This window comes from Pongo abelii, chromosome 18 (assembly GCF_028885655.2).
Source record: "Pongo abelii isolate AG06213 chromosome 18, NHGRI_mPonAbe1-v2.0_pri, whole genome shotgun sequence".
Lineage (NCBI taxonomy): Eukaryota > Metazoa > Chordata > Mammalia > Primates > Hominidae > Pongo > Pongo abelii.
This window is the reverse complement of record NC_072003.2, coordinates 71,590,447-71,607,057: the sequence shown is the minus strand read 5'-3', so window position 1 is coordinate 71,607,057 and position 16,611 is coordinate 71,590,447. Positions and strand designations below refer to the sequence as shown.

Sequence of the window (16,611 nt, the reverse complement as noted above, 5' to 3'; positions counted from 1 at the left end):
TCATTGTGGACCAGCTCTTCCGTGATTCCACGGATACGTTTCTCAAATGCCCCTTCCCTTTCTCGACTTGCCTTGGTTTTCTCTTGAGATGTCAGTTCTTTGTGTTCACTTTCTCCTTCTCCACTTGCTGTATGGAGTAGAAAGAGCCAGGGTCAGGGAGAGAGGAACAGCTCAGCCTTCCTACTGCCACCACCATTACTCCCACGCCATTTTGGAAAATTTCCCATTTTGTAGTACACAGTCCACCTCATCTTTGTTGCCATTATCACTGACTGACATGGAGAAAATTCTCCCACTTGGTTGCTCTTTCTTTCTTTACGAGATATATTCTTTCTGCCAGTCAAAAGTCACACATCTTCAAGACCCAACCCAATTGCCATTTCTTTCAACTTCCCTAAACTACATGTCACATTAACTCTTGTATGGCAGCTACTATATGTCGGGCAGTGTTCTGAACATAAAATAACAGAGCTAATCCTCACAGCAGCCTTGCCAGGTGTGTACCCTTCGCCCCTTACAGCCCTTTTCCTATACCTCTTTTAACACAATGATCTGCCTTTATTATGGTTGTTTGTGATTTGCTTTGTCTCTCCCCAAAGGTAGAAGTGATCTATTCTGGTGAAAGAACAGGAACACACAAACCTTTCTGAAATAATTTTAGATTTCCAGAAAAGTTGCAAAAATAGTACAGAGAGTTCCTGTATACCCTTTCCCCAGTTTCCCCAATATTAACATTTTACATGATGATACGATGATCAAAACTAAGAAATTAACATGGGTCCAAAACTATGAACAAAACTGCATACTTTGTTAGGATGTCACCAGTTTTTTCACTAATGTCCTTCTTCTGTTCTAGGATCTGATTCAGTATTCCACATTGCATGTAGTTGTTTTATATCTTTAGACTCCACTAATCTATGATAGTTCCTCAGTCTTTCCTTGTCTTCCATGACTTGGACACTTTTAAACAGTACTGGAAAGTTATTTCATAGAATGCCCCTCAGTTTGAATTTGCCTGATTTTTTTTTCTTTTTGAGAAAGAGTCTTACTTTGTTGCCCAGGCAACAAAGTGGTTGTGCAGTGGTGTAAACACGGCACATTGCAGCCTTGACTTCCCAGGCTCAAGCAATCCTCCCACTTCAGCCTCCCAAGTAGCTGGGACTACAGGCACTCACCACCATGCCTGGCTAATTTTTGTATTTTTTTGTAGAGACAGGGTTTCACCACGTTGCCAAGGCTAGTCTCAAACTCCTGAGCTCAAGCAATCTGGCTGCTTCAGCCTCCCAAAGTGCCTGATGTTTCTCTGTGCTGAGATTGAGGCTATGCATTTTGGGCAAGTGTGTCATACACTTTCTTAGTGTATCATGTCAGGGGATACATGATATCAATGCATCTTATCCCTGATGATGTTGACCTTGGTCACTTGGTTATGCTGGTGTCTACTGGGTTTATCTACTATAAAGTTATTATTTTTCCCCATTATAATTAATAAATATATTAAGGGAGATACTTTAAGAGTATACAAATATCCTATTTTCTTCAAACTGTCACCTGCTATCTTTAGCAAGGTGGATCTCACTTGCAATAATTATTACAGTAGTATTCTAATGGGGGTCTTCTTTTTCCTTTATTTCTTCTGCATTTATTCACTGGAACTGTTCTGTAAGAAAGAGCTGCTCTTTCTCACCCATTTAATTAATGTATTGTTTACATCACTATGAACTCATGGATATCTCTTATATGGGCTATAATCTAATACTGTTATTTATTTTGTTGCTCAAATGTTCCAGCTTTGGCCAATGGGAGCTCTTTCAGGTTGGCTCCTGAGCCCTTTCAACAATACCCATTCTTAAGCACATCCTTACTTTTGGGTACAAGATGCTCCAGGTTCATCTTATACTTTTCTCTGCCTCAGCCACTTCTTCATGGAGTCAGGGCTCACATTTTGACTCAAGTTAACTTCTCTGAGTCTCAGTTTCCCCATTTGGAAACAACTGGAACAATAATACCTACCTTACAGGGTTGTTATGGGGATTAAATAAATAATGTAATGGGGTAATATTCAGACATTTTTAATGGGCATTTTTTCTTTGCCCTCTCCAACATAAACTTTCCAACAGACTCTGCTTCTTGAGTTGCCCTGGGCTGGTACTATGCAACAAGACTCTTGTATTAAGAAAAGATTTTCCAAATTCCTTTATCTTCTCTCCCCAACCCAGCCCTCCTCCACCTTCTCCCAGGTTTCAAAGGGCTCAACAAAAAAGTCAAGGCCTTTTGAGGGCGATATTATCAATTGGCATTCTCAGAGGTGCCTGCTCTCCAGCAGGAGAAGGGTTAAATGCTTTGTGATAACTTCAGCTCTGAACTGCCAAGTCTCTTAGGTTCAGCTCAGCAATCAAACTGCATAACCTAATAGAGCCCCTGGTGCTATGGGAAACACAAGACACTGATTTATATTTTAATATCAGTAATTTCCACAAGAGCAACATTTCTGAGTGTCATTTTACAATTTCTGTCAAACGCCAGCTCAGTTTTTCTTAATTCTGTTTATTGTGTCTGAATTTGCAACCTCATCCGCAATGCAGATTCTTGACTCCCAGGAGAGAAGAACATTTCCATCTTTCTCTAGAGTGGGAGGGATGAGGATGAAGGGCAGAAATGGGCTTATAAGATAATTGAAAATGTAAATGAAGTATTGTTTATTAAGAAATGATTGTGAAGTATTTTTGTTAAAAAAAAAAAGGCAGTCCTGAACAAACTTAGCAAAAAATGACAAACAAAAGAGATGTTTCGGATCCAAACTGGAATCTTTCCTTACAGAAGGAAAAACTGTGTGTACACTGCAGAATGGAGAGGAGGGAACCAGTACGGGGAATATTTGGCCATGTTTACTGTATGATCGTTGCTATGGCCATTAGCACTACAGCAGGTTGTAAAGTGCTTTGGGATCCTTAAGGATCAAAGGTGCCTGGCTACATAAATGCCAGATGTTGCCATTAGGAAGACGGAGCCTGGTTCTCTCCTGTATTCTTTGAACATCTAGTAAAAGAACAAAGCTGGTGCTGCTGGCACCAAACCACATCTCCTCCTTGGTGTGTTCTAGGGGTGGGGAGCTTCCCAAAACCACTGGCTGCAGATACCTATCCTTGCATGCCCAGTCTGTCCACTAGTTCCCTGAAGGCCTGCAGCTCCAGTTTCTACATGGATCCTTTCCCGCACAGTACATGAGCAACCTCCTGTAAGGGCTCAACATCATGGTCTTCTTTGAGGGCTGAAATGTAGCTTTGCTAAAGGGTACCTTTCCCATGGTTGCTGCAGAAAGCCAGCTAAGAGTAGGAAGCAAGGCACTTAGAGGCCAGGGAAGCTTCTGGTGCATACTCTGGGCCCTTCCTACATGGGACTGGTGTTAGTCTCCACAATCCCGCTTTTCTGCAAAGCCACAGCTCTTGTAGATTGTAGTGAGCCCAGAGCCACTTGTTCTGCCTCCACTGGTGTTAAGACCTCATACTTTTCACAAGCATCCTTCAGTTTCATACACTCTAAATCCAACATCGTGTCTCATTGCCAAACCTCTGGCAGAAGCCGTGTTGAGTTTCTCAGTGGAGCTATCGACCACATTGACTGAAGCCGCAGCAACGTGTTTCTCCCCATCCAAAAGGGTAAAAATAACAGGAACAAGTTGTCGGAAATGAAATTTCAATTCATCCACGCCCTTTCTACACTTCTGCTGCGACTCCCAAGCAGGGATCGATAGTGTTTAGACAGCCAAGGAGATTTTTTCCCCTCTTAAAGCACCAGATCAATAGCAAAAAAAAAAAAAAAAAAAAAAAAATTCTCCAGCCCTCTGTATGTGTTGTAGTAAATGTGAACAAATCAGAGGCCTTTGGCTAAACAGATTGACTGAAGGCAGCAGCAGTCTTGGTGATTTGTAACTAAGAGCACATCAACTGCACGAGTGGCAACGAGGGAGGAAACCCTAGTGCTCCCATGGTCCCGGTAACCAGGAGCCTTCAAAGGGAATGTCTGTCCCCAAAATGAGTGGAAGAAATGAAAAGATTCCCGTGCACTGCAGCATTTGGGTGTGACTTTTTAAAAAAAATTAAATACTTGCCGGGTGCGGTGGCTCACGCCTGTAATCCCAGCACTTTGGGAGGCCAAGGCTGGCGGATCACGAGGTCAAGAGATCGAGACCATTCTGGCCAGCATGGTGAAACCCCGTCTCTACTAAAAATACAAAAATTAGCTGGACGTGGTGGCGCGTGCCTATAATCCCAGCTACTCAGGAGGCTGAGGCAGGAGAATTGCTTGAACTCAGGAGGCAGAAGTTGCGGTGAGCCCAGATCGAGCCACTGCCCTCAAGCCTGGCGACAGCAAGACTTCATCTCAAAAAAAAAATAAATAAATAAAAAAGAAATTAAATTAAATTAAATTATATACTTGATAAGGATTATGGGCCATCACAGAAGAGCGTTTTATTGGAAGACATTTTGGACCTTGGGATACTGCACGCTTTGTTTCCATTTTGTCTTTTGCCTCTTTTATTTTTACTTTTTAAAAAGTTCTTAGCTATCTATGGCTTTTTCTCATTGCTTCACAAGTTTTCTCCCTATACTACTGTCCACTTTTCAAACATCTGAGAGTCAACTCAAACATTGAGTCCCAATCCAGGGACTCAAAAGACTATCATGAGGCTAGCCCTTCCTTGTGGGATTAAAAAATTATTCAGGTTGCAAAACCCAAAGGTGAACTGCAATGAATATGTGAAGATTGTCCTTCATTATAAAAGACTTGTTATTCTTATCAATGAGTATGGTGCTGACTTCCTTAATGAATTGATTATATTCATTATAAAATAAAGCATTGGCTGAATCTAGCATAGAAGCATATAAGAAGATAGCATGCCAACATGTATCAGTTTAGATAATATAGTCTTTTGTAGTAGGTGGTTTACTTAAATAAATGTTTATAATCACGGATAAAAGAAATGATTCTCACTGATTGTGCTGTGTTTACATTTCTGTTTACAGGGGTGTCCATTCTTTTGGCTTCCCTGGGCCACATTGGAAAAAGAAGAATTGTCTTGGGCCACATGTAAAATACACTAACAATAGCTGATGAGCTAAAAAAAAAATCACCTAATGTTTTAAGTAAATTTACGAATTTGTGTTGGGCCAACATTCGAAGCTGTTTTGGGCTGCATGTGGCCCACGGGCCGGGGAGTAGACAAGCTTGGTTTAGAAGCTTCTCATGGAGTCACTTTGCTTCATATGAGCCCATAGTTTAGACCAGACCTATTCTCCTGGTCGCTGGCATATCTCACAGGTATTCTAGAAGAGAGGTGCACCTCAGTCACTTCAAAAGTCAACAGGTGGCTTACACCTGTAATCCCAGCACTTTGGGAGGCCAATGTGGGCAAATGGCTTTGAGCTCACAAGTTCAAGACCAGCCTGGACAACATGGCAAAACGCTATCTCTACTAAAAATACAAAAGTGAGCCAGGCATGGTGGTGCACACCTGTAATCCTAGCTACTTGAGAGGCTGAGGCACGAGGATCACTTGAGCCTGGGAGGCAGAGGTTGCAGTGAGCTGAGATCATACCACTGTACTCCAGCCTGAGCAACAGAGTGAAACGCCGTCTCAGAAAAAAAAAAAAAAAAAAAAGCCAAGAGGTTAGGGGATAGCAGGAAATGTCTCTCTCAATGATTATTTCCAAAGATGAAAGGAGAAACAGAGACTATAAATATGAACTTACTTATTAATTCAAAAGTGCTGAGAACCCAGTATGCATCGGGTGAAGCAGAAATGTACGATGAGAAGCGTAACTCCAAAAATACCCGTGCCCTATAATGAGCTACCTTGTGCTGTAGTCTCTCTCTCTCCAGTGGTTCTTCTTATTACCATGTTAACGTTTCAACATTTGAATATGTAACAGTTCTGTTGGTTTCAAAATGTGATAAGGAGTTGCGCTGGGTTTTCCTTTGCCCCTCACATACTCTCTGCCTCTCTCCCCTCTGCTCTGTGCCCCATGAGCTGCATCAACCAGCTCTCTTGCCCTCTGCTCTCTGGCCCCTGCTTGGTTGACCAGTGTGGAACATCAGCAGGAAGGTGAGTGGGGAAGGGGACTGGGTCCTCAGATTCTGCCCTGCCAGGTCCCCAGAGGGTCTTGGGGCCTTCTCCACTCCCTATTTCAGGTCTGCTCCCTCCCCTGGCCCCTGAGGCTTGGAGGTGGTGAAGGCCTACCCTTATTATACCTGGGCACTGCATGCCATCTTGTAGCTTCCTTATACCATGGCCACACCTTTATGCCTAGTCCCTCTATGAAATAATCCACAAACTACTCAGCTTGAGCATGCCATCTACTTCCTGGTGGGATCTTAGTTTATAAGGTAAATAACAGGAAGTCTCATTTGCAGGCATATTAGTTGCCTACGGCTACCGTAACAAAATACCACACTTTAGGTGGCTCCAGAGGCTGGGAGTCCAAGATCAAGGTGTTGGTGGGGTTGGTTCCTTCTAAGGGCTGTGATGGAGAATTGGTTCCATGTCTCTCTGCTAGCTTCTGGCAGTTTGCTGGCCATCTTTGGTGTTCCTTGGCTTGTAGACTCATCATCCCAGTCTCTGCCTTCATCTTTACACGGTGTTCTCCCTATGTGCATGTCTGTCTCCAAATTTCCCTTTTATAAGGACACCAGTCATATTGGATTAGAATTGGGGTGGGGGCAACACAACTAAACCCATAACAGTAGTTACCTATGAGCAAGTATCTTCTATTATACTAGGGAAAAAATCCTCTCCTGCCCTCCTCCAGCCACTGTCTTCTCTCTCCTCTCTGCCCCTCACTTCTCATCTTCATGGATGAATTGTTCGCATTTGCTGCCTCTTGATATTTCCTCTATCCCCCTTTCCCCATATTCACCTTGTCACCCCTACCCTGGTGGCAGCAACTCTGAATGGCCAAGGTCAAAGTTTTGGTTGTCAACTCCAGGGGGCCCTTTTTGGTCCTTATTGTATCTCACAAACTTGACATCAGTGGCTACCTCTAGAAATATTTTGTAGAAGCACTTTCTCCTTCTAGAAATGCTTTCTGTCCTTGGTTTCTGAGACTCTCTCCCAGATTTCCTCCTGCTCTTCTGATGGCTCCTGCACTTCCTTGGCAAGTCCTCTCCTTCTGGCCATTCCTGAAATGCTCCCAGGTTCTTCCTGGTCTTCCTGGTCTTGTCCTCCCCATTCTCACTCTACATCCTCCCTGGTCTTGTTCTCCCTTGTCAGATTTCAGTTATCATCCATATCAGGTTGTTCCTACAATAACATCTCCAGCACAGCTCTCCATCTGGAGCTCCAGATCTGGATAACAACTGCCTTCCACACAGGTGCGCTCCACTGACCCACAGGCTTCTGCAATTCAATCTCTCCAATGCTAAATCCGTAAGCCTCTACTACAAACCTGCTTCTCCTCTGATATCACCTTTTTAAGGTATTTAACAAACTTGCATAACGTTTATTGTGTGAGAAGGAGAGGCACAATTCCGAGCACTTCACTATTAACTTATGTAATCTGCATAACAGTCCTGTGGGTACTGTGGTTATTTTTATTGTAAATGAGAAACCAAGGCACAGAGATGTGAATAAACTTGCCCAAGATCACAGAGTAACATGTGGTAAAGGTGGAATTCAAACCCAAGTAGCCCAACTCTGGAATTTGTTCTTAACCACTACTATATACTGCATCAGTGAAAGGAACTGCCATCTACTTCATTTGTTCCAGCCCAGAAATCTAAGCACCATCTTGATTCTTCTTTGTCTTTCTCTCTCACTCACTTCAACTCCCAGACCCTTCATCCCATCACTTACCATGTCCTGCCTATTGGATCTTCCCAATTAATCTTCTATATTGGTCCTCTTCTCCTCACCCCAATACTACTGCCCACTCCTCCAACAACTAGAGAAACGATCATGTCATTTGCTTGCCTAAAGCCTTTTAATAATTATCCATTGCTCTCAAGGTAAAGTGCTCCTTAAATGGTTTAGGAGGCCTTTCTTGATCTGTGTCCTGTTTTCTTTTTTCTTTCTTTTTTTTTTTTTTTTGAGTCTCGCTGTGTCACCCAGGCTGGAGTGCAGTGGTGCAATCTTGGCTCACTGCAACCTCCGCCTCCCAGGTTCAAGTCAGGTTCAAGTGATTCTCCTGCCTCAGCCTCCTGAGTAGCTGGGACTACGGCTGTGCACCATCACGCTTGGCTAATTTTTGTATTTTTAGTAGATACAGGGTTTCACCATGTTGCCTAGGCTGGTTTTGAACTCCTGACCTCAAGTGATCCACCCAGCTTGGCCTCCCAAAGTGCTGTGATTACAGGCATGAGCCACCGCGCACAGCCTTGTGTCCTGTTTTCTGACCCTTCTCCCTGCCCTTCTTTACCTTTCCCGCCAGAGCTCTACTGAACTATGTTCAGTTTCTTGGACACACACCCAGTCCTTGGACCATTCTGCTTGTGCTACGGCTATGTGCATCATTCCATTTCTCTCCTCCCATCATCTTTGGGTTAACTCAGAACTCAGGGTAAATATCATTTCCTCTACAAAGCCTTCTCTGAATCCCCAAGCTTGAGTTCTTCCTCCAAGCACATGCTCCCTTCCTGATCTGAACGTCCCCACCAGGGCAGTCCTCACACTGTATTACAATTGTGGGCATGCTTGTGTGTATCTTCCTCTAGACTGCAAACTCCATAGATCAAGGGATTGTAAATTTTTGTTCACCATCTTATCTGAAATGAGTAGAGAAATAACTGGCACATAGTAGATGATCAGTAATATTTACTGAAAGAATGAAGAGCCAAATTAACTAATTTACAGTAAGAGATCACTGTCATGAGAACTGGAATACTTTCAGTCCACATGGCCAGCACACACTCTCTCTAGAGGTAGACCAATATGAGAAGCCAACGAGAGTTTTGGGTGACAGAATCAGAGGTAAGGGATACTGAAATCATCTGATATTGAATTATAACTGACTAGGACAGCATCTTGTAACTATCTTAGATAGCAAAGATCTTGGGGCTGATACAATCAGTCTGTTGGCTAAGGCTCCCTCTCTCCTGGACAGAGCTAGGAGGGGTCCACCCATCATTCCCTCTGGGACTATACGTTCCCCCCGTCTGCATCATGAGACTGATAAGCTCTTTCTTACATAGACTACTCTGGTCCAGTCAAGTTTTGCAGATCTGAGATTTATCCTGTCTCTTTAAGGTGACACTGGGTATGGTTCAGCTCTCCCAGAATAACCTTTCTCTCATTTTCAAGTTCTGGAAGAAGCCCCCCTGTAATCTACTTTGAAGTTGCAGTATGTTCCAAATGGCTTCTGCTATTCAGAGGTGCAGTGGATCACTTTCTATTCAAATAATCAAGAAAGATTTTATGGAGATAGTTGCATTTGATCCTACTTTTGATTCTAACAGATGAAGATGGGCTATATTCTAAGATGTTAAGGAGAAATGAAATTTTCAAGCTGAAGCTGGAAGAGAAGGAGAGGCTGGGATGGGAAGAGCTGTTGATGCTAGAATTCAGAGTCTGAAATTTATCTAGAGGCGACAGGGAGCCATGAAGGTTTTCGAGCTGGGGAGAGACACATCAACAATTGCTTCGTGTACATTAGCCTGACCTCTGTGTGTGGGAGACCGAATAGACAGAGATAGGAAGCAGAGCAGAAGGCCTAGAAAGCTAGACAGGAGTTAGGAGATGACTCTTTTCAAATAAAAATAGCCAGTTGAGCAGAGTGACAGGTGTGAAATCTATTTCTTTAATTTGTCACTGTAATAGTATATTATATCCAAATATATAAACACACTTATAGAAGTTTATTAAGCAGCAATTAAAAGCAAGCAAACAGGCTGGGCGAGGTGGCTTACATCTGTAATCCCAGCACTTTGGAAGGCCTCAGTGGGCAGATCACCTGAGGTCAAGGGTTCGAGACAAGCCTGGCCAACATGGCAAAACCCCATCTCTACTAAAAATACAAAAATTAGCTGGGCATGGTGGTGTGTGCCTGTAATCCCAGCTACTCAGGAGGCTGAGGCAGGAGAATCGCTTGAATCCGGGAGGTGGAGGTTGCAATGAGCCAAGATCACACCACTGCACTCTAGGCTGGGTGACAGAGTGAGACTCCATCTCAAAAAAAATAAAAATAAAAAAAAACAAAAGCAAGCAAACAAAGAAACAACTTCTGAAGAAACATTTACTAAATAAAGATTGATAGTGGATGTGATTTAAAATAATCATTAGGACAATAGTACAATTTTGAATGGTCCCGTATCTTCCATCCTTAGATGAGTCTGCAGATTATAGATTTGGTTACAGTGGGCTCCAAGATCTGTCCACATTCAACTCATTGGGTTAAAGCTGTCTGGAGTACTAGTCAAGTCATAGGGATGGGGAAGCTTTTTGGTCTAGACAACGTCTACATGATATTATCTAATATTATACTGGGATCCACCCTGTACCCTGTGGGGTAATTTGCCAAACATTTCACTTGTAACCCTAAAGAGCAAAAGTGAGATGACGGAAGGGCTGATTTTGGAGGGGGAGTGGTGAGACTTCTTATATTGAACCTGTTTATATTGCAAAGTCTTTTTCCTATAGCAGTTCTTCAGTGATCAAGTCGTGGAAGAGGGAGAGTGAGGTGGTTACATATGGGCACTGCTATTGTTATGCTGGAAAATACTTTCTGATGAACAGTCATTTCCTCCCACTGCCGGAGGGTGTTGATAATGAGCAAATTACCTTTTACTCCCTCTGGTGTGGATGTGAAATTGGCTGTTAATAGAGTTGCTAATGCTACCAGGTTAGCATGTGATTGTTCTATTTTAAGCCAATTTAAGTTATATTTGGGGAGTAGCCAATCACACACCTTTCTAAGAATATGGGCCCAACTGCAGCATTTAATATCGAAAAACCTGCCTCACCCACAGATGTGGCTGTGAGCAGAAAGTGCTGAACATGCTGTCGTTAACATGAAATGTTCTAATACAATGTCTTTTTTCCTTTGTAGGTACAAGAATGGTCTCATTAGGCAAATACCAAATGTTTTCATCATAGGATAGAACCCATTTCAAACCCCAAGACTATAGAATGCCATCAGCCAATGACGTACTTTGTTTAATATAACAACGGGTTAATATTGGTCATTTCATTATTGCTTGTTATGCAGTGAAAGCTTACTAGAAAATGAAGTGTTCAGAAATTAGTTGAAAGGAGCAAAAGAGGTGAGAGATTTTTCCAAGTTATATGCTCGATTGGGCTAATTAAAGGTACAGATGCATTAGTGGGTTATGAACACTTTTGATTTCTAAAGATGCTTTCCTAGGAAGGGGAGGTGTATTCTAATCATAGATAGCACTGAGAGCTTTCCAAGGTCAGGGGGCATAGTTCTTCTCTCTTACGTGCTCCCTAACCCTCTCCCTAAGCACCTATCGCCACCTGGCACCTGGTGGGTGGATTGAGCGCATTACTTGGGAAAGTTTCTTGATTAATATGAATATTCTTGAACAAAGCACTGTTGACTTGTGGTTTTCATGTTTTATTGGATTTTTCATGCTTTACCTATAAAGCTCATAAAGTACACACAGAGAAGGAAACAGGTATGAAGGATGGAAAATAAAACTCAACTGATGGGATACAGAAAGGTACAGTGTGTGCCATTCTGGTGTGGATTAATTGGGCTTGGCACGATTGTGGCTCTTGTCAGCTGATCAGTTTACTGGACTAAAGAAGTTGTGGGAATGGAAAGCGCTGGTGCCTAACATTACCTCAACCCCACCCCCGCCAAAATACTTCCCAAGGAAATTCTATGTCCATACTCCCTAATTTGCTATTAAGCTCGGCGGCCATGGAAAACCCATCTGTTATGACCTCCTGCTCATTTAGCAAACATTTGCAGAGACCTGCCTTGTGCCAGGCTAGGATTTAGAGGTGACTAGGACAGGGTCCCTGACCAAGGGAGTGCAGAGTGCCCTGGGGAGGCACTTATCTAAAAAGTATAACACATGGTGACAAAGGGTCGGTAGGAGATAATTAAAAGCTTAGGCATTTAGAAAATACTTTTAGTGTTGACTTTTTTTTTTTGAACAAATACACAGTACTTAGGATGTGCCAGGCACCGTGCTATGGACTTTACAAATATTAGCTCATTAATTCTCCCAATAACCTCCAGAGGCAGACACTATTATTATTTTCATTCTACAGTTGAGGAAACTAAGGCACAGAGAGGTTAAGTAATGTTCCCAAGGCTACACAGCTCATAAATGCAGAACCAGGATTTGAACTCACACCATCTTGCTCCAGAGTCCATGCCCTCAGCCACCACATGCTGCCATCCCTTTAAGCCAGTCCCTGGAAGATGAATGGGACAAGTTTGTTCAAGGGCACTGATGTGTGACCATGTGTGGCCCACAAGGAGAAATCCAGTAGTTAGCGCAGTGGGATAAGAAGAGATGCTGTCTGGGGTGTGAGTGCCAATCTTGGAGGAATAGGCAGAGAAAGGGAACTGGCAAAGAGGGCTGAGAAGGAGCCCACAGAAGGAAAACCAGAGGAGGGGCCTCTCCAAAGAGGAGAAGGAAGATAAATTATGGCAGAGTCCACAGTGTCAGCTGCTACAGAAGTTCAAGTAAGATGAGGAAAACCAAGCCATTCTTTTGGAGATTAGGAGCCTCTGCTGTAATTGCCCAAGGGTTCTTCCTGCCTGCTGCAAAGATAAGACCAATTCACTGAGACCATGGTATTGCAGTAAAGACAGAGTTTAATTAATGCTAAGCTAGTCACATAGAAGACAGTTATTACTTAAATCAGTCTCCCTGATAACTCAGAGGGTAGGGTTTTTAATGGATAATTTGGTGGGTAGGAGGCTAGGGAATGGGTACTGCTGATTAGTTGAGGATAAAATCATAGGGGTGTGGAAAATGGTCCTTGTGTGCTGAGTCTGCCTCTGGGTGAGGGTCATGGGACTGGTTGAGTCATGAGTCACGGGTCTTGGCAGGCAGTCAGTCAGTTGCTAGAATGCAAAATTCTGAAAAAACATCTCAAAAAACCAATCTTAGGTTCTACACTAGCAACGTTATCTATAGGAGCAATTGGGGAAGTCACAAATCTTGTGACCTTTGGCTACATGACTCCTAAGCAGTAAGGGATTATAGAAACTATTCCTACATTTTAAGTAGAATTCAGGCCCCTCCCATAATCCTAATCTCCTGAACTTTTGTTAGTTTTATTCAGTCTCTGAGCAAGGAGGGGGTTAGTTTTAGGGACGGACTATTATCATCCTTGCTTCAAAGTTAAACCATAAACAAAATTCCTCCCATGGTTAACTTGGCCTATGCCCAGGAATGAGTGTGGACAGCCCGCCCGTGAAGCTAGAGGCAAGATGGATTCAGCCATGCTTGAGTTCTCTCACTGCCATAACCTTTGCAAAGGCAATTTTGCTTCTGACCTTAGTGAACACAGGGTGGGTAGAACAGAGGACTGCAGTTACACTTACTGATGAAGAACTGATGGGAGGAGAGAGTGGTGTGAATCTCTTTCTAGAAGTTTTATAATAAAGGGAAGAGGGGAGAGAGAGAAAAGAAAGGGAAAGGGAGAGACAGAGAGGGAGTGAAATGGGATGGAAGGGAAGAGAGTGAGCCTAGCTTAGGGTCAGAGGCAGGCGGGAGAACAGAGAGTTGCGGGGGTGAGAGAGAGGTGGGGTTGGGGAGGCAGACCAGATGAAGAAGACTGAGACTCGGAACTTCTCTCTGGCACACCTCAATCTGAGCACACACTCTTTGGGGCGCAATGTTAATTATTATTTCTTTCAGGCAGTGAAGCATAACATTAAAAGGTTCAGTTGCAGATTTAATACAGGAAGCTTTATAGGACATCTTAGATCATGAGGACTTTGAGGGAAGACCTATGCTTCCTTAACGGAGTACCAGGCAAAGAGAAAGTTCTTCGTATGTTTGTTGAATGAATGAATGGGTCTTATTTACATTTTTATTGTGAATATTATGAAAAAAGAACATGGCACTGATTTTAAAACACTTGGAAATACGGTCATAAAAAATGAAAATTTTATGGCCTGCAAGTCATTTCAGGAAATGTTGCAAATACATACATCCATCCTGCCCGAGGCCTTGAGGTAGGGCCATTATAGGATTTCTCATTGGGTCATCAAAAAACTTTCTGCTCCTATGTTCCTGCTACTTTACAGACAGATTCTCTATTTTATTAAAGGTAGGAAAAATAAATTGTTTCAGAAGCATAGGGTATAGTTGAAGGTGTTACGAAAATGTAAAACAATTTTACTAGTGTCTTGCTTACTAATTTGGATAAATGTTTATACTCAAAATGTTCTAGCATTATCTTTCTTCTTCCAGAAAGGTCAGGCACATGCCACTAAAAACACATTTAGTACATTCGAGAATATTTTTCAAGTGATTTATTGGAGCAATGTATGGATTATTTATTTAAATATATCTCTTATTTCCAGTAATGCTACAACCTCATTAGAAGAGACTTGGCTCATTGCTTAAGCAAAATGATTTAGCTATTTAGGAGCTCTCCTTTAAAAATAGGCTATTTTCTCTGAACAGTTTACCAGAATTGGGGATCTATTTTTAGAAAAGTACATGAGAATGGGTAAGGTCATAGTCCTGAGCCTTAGGTAATTCCTCGAGAAGTTGTATCTATTGTATGTTCTGGTTCATTTTTCTCCATTCCTGGTTCTCCAGCAGGGAGGAGTTCTCCACCTGAGGTATGAGGGCACAGCCACCTCTCTGGGGAATTCTGGAATCCTCTGGAGAGGCTCTGTCCTGGCAGGCACCCAGCTAGTAAAGTATCGGGCCTGGTTTTAGCAGTGAAAAACTGCTTCCACTCTTTGGGGACATGAGAACACGATTTTACATATTGGAAAATGAAATTTGCTAACTACTGAGTGTGCAATGCATAATCCCCACTCTGTAGTTAATACATTCAGATGCTTACAGCATATACATAAGCTATGAAGCAGAATGATCAAATGCGTGTGTGTGATCCCCTGTGAGCTGAAACATTACCAATATGTGGCTTCTAAGTGTTTCTCCTTGTGGCATTCCTCTGACCCCTGCCTCTCCCCACCATCCTGAATTTTGTGTTTATTATTTACCTGTGATTAAAAAATCCTTTTATCACATATGTATCCTCCTAAGAGGAGGGAGAGAAGGAGAGAGAAAGAAAGAGATGGAAGGAGGGAGGGAAGAAGAGACAGAATTCCCTCAAATAGTTTAATGTCACTTTAGAAAACACACACATTTCCGCAGGTATTTTGTTTCACCTAATGGTCCCAATTCAACTGTTATAGGATGCTAAATATGTTATTGTACTGAAAAATTTTAAATTTTATTAAATCTAGTTGGTGCACATAGAAGGGAACTGGCAGTTTCATGTATTGTTTGTAGAGTGTCAATTGCCTTTTTTTCTTGAAAGTAATTTAGCAATATGGATGGAATTAAAGTCCTTAAAAAAATACAATGGGCCAAGCAATACCCCTTACAGGATTTTATTCTAAGGGAAGAATAGAATAAGTATGCAAAGATGTTTGTTTAAGGATGTTAACTGCAGGGCCAGGTGTGGTGGCTTGCGCCTGTAATCTCAGCACTTTGGGAGGCCAAGGCAGGCAGATCAGGAGATCGAGACCATCCCACGTCAGGAGGTTGAGACCATCCTGGCCAATATGGTGAAACCCGGTCTCTACTAAAATACAAAAAATTAGCCAGGTGTGGTGGCACACGCCTGTAGTCCCAGCTACTCAGGAGGCTGAGGCAGGGGAATCGCTTGAACTCGGGAGGCGAAAGTTGCAGTGAGCCGAGATCGTGCCACTGCACTCCAGCCTGGGTGACAGAGGGAGACTCCATCTCAAAAAAAAAAGAGAAGACATAGTCCAAAAGTTATTGGTTAAATATGCAGTGATTTAAAATGATGAAAGAATGTGCATGTTATATTGAGTGGGAAAAAAGTAGCTATATAATACATAACAATTATATAATAACAACAGTCACATGGACCATCCTATATGGAGGACCCTCTAATTTTTATAGAAATAACTTCTGGCCAGGCATGGTAGGTTGCGCCTACCATGGGATTCCAGCACTATGGGAGGCTGCAGTGAGAGGATTACTTGAGGCCAGGACTTCGAGACCAGCCTGGGCAACAGAGTGAGATTCTGTCTCTACAATAAAATTTAAAAAAAATTACCCGGTGTAGTGGTGCACGACTGTAGTCCTACCTGCTCAAGAGGCTGAGGTGAGAGGATTGCTTGAGCCCATGAGTTTGAGGCTGCAGTGAGCCATGATGGTGCCACTGCACTCCAGCCTGAGTGACACAGTGAGATTCTGTCTCTAAAAATAAATAAATAAATAAATTTAAACGTATGAAAAAAAACTGTGAATGCAACAACACCAAACTGTATAAACAGGGACAAGATTTTAGGTGATTATCATTATTGCTTATCTGTATTTTTTGTCTTTCTAGAAGAGTAATGTATTATTTTGTGAAAATGAAAAATAGCTAGTACTAGTCTATTTATTAAAGAGAAAGCTTGGAGATTTTCTACGTGA

At 42.5% G+C, this 16,611-nt stretch overlaps 1 protein-coding gene across 4 annotated transcripts in view; it reads right to left on the bottom strand.

The window, feature by feature from the left end:
• PMFBP1 (polyamine modulated factor 1 binding protein 1) overlaps positions 1-16,611 on the bottom strand; it is a 556,696-nt gene that overhangs the window by 61,479 nt on the left and 478,606 nt on the right. For all 4 annotated transcript variants that reach the window (XM_063717359.1, XM_063717360.1, XM_054534056.2 and 1 more), the window contains one exon: positions 16,281-16,392. The gene's annotated coding sequence lies outside the window, so the exon portion shown is untranslated. The remainder of the gene's footprint in view (positions 1-16,280; positions 16,393-16,611) is intronic.